The sequence below is a fragment of the Tursiops truncatus genome, chromosome 6 (genome assembly GCF_011762595.2).
Source record: "Tursiops truncatus isolate mTurTru1 chromosome 6, mTurTru1.mat.Y, whole genome shotgun sequence".
Lineage (NCBI taxonomy): Eukaryota > Metazoa > Chordata > Mammalia > Artiodactyla > Delphinidae > Tursiops > Tursiops truncatus.
This window is the reverse complement of record NC_047039.1, coordinates 18,446,581-18,451,869: the sequence shown is the minus strand read 5'-3', so window position 1 is coordinate 18,451,869 and position 5,289 is coordinate 18,446,581. Positions and strand designations below refer to the sequence as shown.

Here is a 5,289-nt window from a genome sequence, read left to right as displayed (position 1 = left end):
AATTGGAATATTTCCCATAATGGCCATTGTAATTCTAGGTGGTTTTAAGTAAGATTTTGACATTTTTGTAGATATCTACAGCTTCCAGGACTATAATTCTTAGATGTAAAATAAGCAGGTATGCTGAAATGTAGCAAACTTAATTCTGTACATTTTAGGGAGCCTCTTTCTTTCCAGCTGAGCCTTTGGGTCCCTCAGAGACAAACTAGTACCTAAAAGGGATGTGCTGATGTGTTGGGGGTTGCACAGTGTTTTATAGTGTACCTCAATGCATGTAAATTTGTTGAGGTTGGTGGGTGACTTTGAATCAATCTAACCCATTCCATGACCAACTTATCTCAACATGAGACTCTTTGACTTAGGTGGCAAGTGCTCTAACATTTCTTAAATGCTTGTCTCATGCTCATTAGTTTTGCTGGTTTTGTCTTTTGTTTGTTCGTTTTTTGGTCTTTGGGTTTTCGGGGTTTTGTTGTTGTTTTTCTTTCTTTTCTTTTTTTTTTTTTTTTCTTGCTTCTGAGATTCCATTAGCAACAGCTTTCACTTATTGGACCCAGAACAGCTCAAGTTAGATCTAATCTGATCTCAGACCAAGTCCATGTTTTTTTCAGGTTTTAAAACTTTTATTTGCATATTAAAAATTATGCACTCTAGGAATTAAAATCATTAGAACAAAACAATGGCGTTCTGATTAAACTGCATTTTATAGCCTGCAAGACACCTTGGACCAGCTTGTTTTTTACTCTTGGTTTCACTGTTGTCCCACTCAGCTTTTTCTTTCACCAACATGCAAGTTCCTTTCCTTCCCTGCCAACCAGACAGGCAGATGGGAGAAGCTGGTGTGGATTTTGTTGCCAATAATTCTCCATTCTTTAGTGTGAAAAGGGACAGCACTGTCACTTGAACTTGATCCAACCTCTTTGCATCTTACAAAGTTAAACAGCTACAAGAAGTCAAATAAGAAGGCAAAGCTTGTGGAACGTGCAGTGCATATTGGAGGCTCCTGCCTCATTATGACTCACCTGCTTGTTTTTCCTGTTCAATCATTTCTTTTGAAGGCTGTGGGTTTTTCTCTTATGTTTCTGTCTTCTTCAATTTTGATTTATTGGATTTCTCAGGGTCAGCCATATCAAATCTGTCAGACATGGTTTCAGAGGAAACAGAGCAAGGTGTACAGGTGAGTGGAGTCTGGTCTGAGCAGTGGCTTCTGTGGAGTCCTAGTTTGGTTCAGTTGGACCCAATCCAACTCTGGCTCTGGTTCCCGATGTGGAATCTGGGGAGAGTCTGGGGAGAGATTCCAAACAAGTGTGGAACTGTGGCAATCCAGTTAGATCAGGAGTTTGATGTAAAGAGAGTGGAGCTCAGAACTGAAAGGAACTTATCTATGGCCCTCAGAAACGGTGAGAAAGACAGACAACTCAAAAGCGTTCAAGGTGTACCATGCCTGTGTTTCTCATTGTTACTGAAGCTGCCAGAAGAATCCTTCAATCCCACCATTGCCACCAAAACTATTCATAAACAAAATTCATCTGAGTAAATTTAAAGATCAAATTGGCTTTATTCAACAATACATGAATCAGGCAGCATCCTATCTAGCAAACAGAAAAGAGCTCTGCAAGCAGCAGAAAAGAAAAGGTGTTTATAGATGGAAAAGGGACAAGAAAGGGAAATTTCTAGCAAAGAGTGGATAGTTTGTGGTTTAGGTCACCCTCCTCTGGGGGAGGGAAAGTGTCTTGAGGGATTACCTCCGTAGTGCTGACCAGGAAATTCGAGACTAACCTGTTAAAATTACATTCTTGGAGGAGGTTGAAACTGCAATTAGGCTAAGTGTTAGGTCTCCATTTGCTGACATGGGGCTTAGCACACATGACTCCATTTGGGGCCTGTTACTTCTTTTTTAACATTAGTAAGTGGGACTCTAAGTGAAGGAGAAGCTGAAATTCTTTATACTGATCTTGCATTTTTTTTCTATAGTTGCAATATTAAAATATAAAACTATTTCAAAATAAAAAAAATACTTGCCTAAAAAAAGCAACAAATATTTACTAATTATCTTACCTCAGACATGCTGGGCCTGAGGTATCAAGTGTTCTCTTGGTTTAAAAGAGATTCTAAGGCGTGACTCAAGCAAATACTTCCAGTGATTGTTTTGTTAATTTGTTTGTTTGTTCTGCTTTTTTAAATGCACTTCTCTTTCAGATAACTTGGAAGAGATAGAGATATTACCTGGACTCTAGTAATTGAGTCAGATATGTCAGGAAGGAGAAACTGACTCCAAACCAATGAGAGGCTGTATGACATGAAGGGGGAATCTGAAACAAGAGTCAGGGAATCTGGTTCCAAGTCTTGGTCTACAGTTAACTAGCTGTGAGGTATCTACAATTTTCATCACATATAAAATGAGGAGATAAATTGAAGCAACCTCTAAGGTCACTGTCGGCATTAACACGCTATAGCTACCTCTCAGTGTTTTTGTGCCTTTTATACTTTACATAAGCCCACCAAATAAATATCTTTCCCCCACCCCCAAGATTCCCCAGTAATGAATGAAAAGACAAACACCTCGATTCTGGGATGGAAGCAATTTGTTTCTGTTTTTTGAATTAATTTTGTCATCATCATCAGGTTTGTCTTTGAGAAACTATGCAAAAATCTTCTGAGATGACAACACTCCATTCTTGGAAATTAGGTCTGATGATTTTTTTTTTTTTTTACTGAGCATTTTTTATATTTTAAAAACTGCATTAAGAGAATTCTGAAGACCTCTCCTCAGAGAAGAAAACATTTGAATAAGTATCATGAAAAAGAACCCAAGGAAATGCTTAGGTTAATCCACTTGTTCATGTATTGAGTCTTCACCAAAGGGAATAAAACCTAGTGGATGGCTGTGGCAGAAACCACTAATGGCCCCTGAGTGTCCACTCTCTCCTTCCCTTTACTAATATAACCACTAGAGTTTTAGCTGGGCAGTTGGCTTCCCAGCTACCAATTGCCTTTCTCAGCCTCCTTTGTGCCTAGATGCAGAGTCTTGCCAATGAGTACAAGTAGAAGTAACGAGCAACTTTTGGGTCTCATCCTTTAAAAAAGGAAATTGCATGCACTTTACTCTCTTTCCTCTTCCTGCGGCTGAAATGCGGACGTGGCGCTAGTGATGAAGCTTTGACTTTGTGAAAAACGGATACTCGAGAATGACAATGATGGAACAACAAGATAAAAGGACGCTGAGTCCCTGCATGACTTTATGGAGCAGAGCCACTCTACCAGGACTGCAGACTGCTCACCTGTGGACTTTATGTGAGAGAGAAATGAAAATCTACCTTGTTTCAGCTCCCAAGTTGAGGGTGTCTTTGTTATAGTAGCTTAATCTGTGACCAAATTAATGCAATGACTGGAAAGGAACTCGAGTTTTTAACAGAAGTCCTAGAGGAGATGAGAACTTTCCTCAAGGATCTTTGACTGCCACTAACACCAGGAAAAAATACTAGCTTGAATCTAAAGAAGGAGACACAATCAGATAAACCCATATAAAGAGACATTCTGCAAAACAGCTGGCCTGGATTATTACAAATTATCAGGGTCATAAAAGACAAAAAGAGGCTGGGGTATTAGATTAAAGAAGCCTTAAAGAATATGACAAGTAAATGCAATATGTGAACCTTGATTGGACCCTAAATCCAAATATGACATTATTGATACAACTGGAGAAATTAGAATATAAAATGCATACTGAAAAATAAAACAGTATCAGTGTTAAATTTCTTGAGTATTGCCATTATATAGTGATTATGTAGAACACAGGAAATACTTGCTAAGCTATTTAAGGGTGAGGTGTTTAATATCTGCAACGTATATCCAAATGGTTCAGTAAACTAATAATAACAGTAGTAGTAATAATAATTTGTAAAATTATTAACAATGCAAAATATTAACAATTTATGAATCTAGCTGAATCTAGGTATGGAGTATATGGAGGTTCTTTGTACTGTTCTCACAATATTTCTGTAGATTTGAAATATTTTAAAATAAAATGCTAGGAAATAACTGTAGTAGACAATATACATTAATGTCTTTTAGACTTTAACGTAGGGAAAATATTCTTAGATTGATTGTGTAAGAAAAGATTGATATATTCTACTATAGTAAAATTAAAGAGTTCTGCTCATTGAAAAAAAAACCCTTAATCCCATTTATTATATTTTTGTTAGTTTTTGTTAACTGCCTGACTCTTCTCTTTAGAGCTGTAGATTCTGTGAAGGCATGTTCTGTTCACTGGTTTATTGCTAGTTCCTACAGCAGTGCTAGCACATAGTAGGCACTCAAATGTATGGTGACTTGATTACTGAAGGAATAATGAATGAATTATACAATTAAATTCCAATATTAGTAATACTTTTCAGCAAATTATAAAGCACTGTGGCTCAGTGGGCTTGGTTAAGATTTGTTTTGACCAACAGGTCTAGAACTCCAACTTAATTATGTCATTTAATCTTATCACTTCATCTTGAGGATTGCTCTGGTGACATATTGCCTGGGTTAAAATTCTGATGCTCTCATTAATTAACCACAGAACAATGATCACAGACAAGTCATATGAATTCACTAAGCCACAGTTTTCTTACCTTTAAAACTGGGGAAAATAATAGTAACCACTTCCTAGGGTTGTTCTCAATAATAAATAAAATCATACACATAAAACAAAGTGTTAGGTCCATACAAATACTCAGCTGATGTAAGTTGCTGGGTTAATGTTGGCTTAAAGAACCAGATCTGGCCCTTCCCACCTCTCCATCATCACCCATCCTGCTCCCACTTTATGTTTGGTGCTCCAGTCACTGTTAACCTCTTTCCCCTGAATATCCAAGCTCTCACTCCCCTATAGGTCATTGTATATGTTATTCCTAGGACTTAGAACACCCTTCCACTAATTTTTTATCTAATTGCTATCATTGTGCATGTCTTACCTCAGAAATCTTTCCCTTGGGGGATAATGTCTCTACTTTCACTCTTAGTTTAGTGTAGGTAACCTACACGCTCACATAGTGTCCTCGTGGCCAGACACTATTGAGTAAGAGCCCAATATGTGTTAAAAGAATGAATTGCAACTCATCTTCAGCATGCCTCTACAACTTCCTAAACTGCTCTGTGGAGAAGCTGAAAATCTAGCAGAAACTAAGAGCTGCTAAAGAGTGTTTTCCTTCCTTCTCATCCATTCTCTGTGCTGCTACTGATCCTTCTTTATCATGCCCTTGGGCTAGAGGGAACCGTTAAATCTCTCCTTGACAAATCCCCAGG

General features: G+C 37.8%; 1 pseudogene; it reads right to left on the bottom strand.

Moving 5' to 3' along the window:
- Nucleotides 1–1,008: 1,008 nt before the first annotated feature.
- LOC101320931 (thymosin beta-4-like) lies at nucleotides 1,009–1,143 on the bottom strand (annotated as a pseudogene).
- Nucleotides 1,144–5,289: the final 4,146 nt, after the last annotated feature.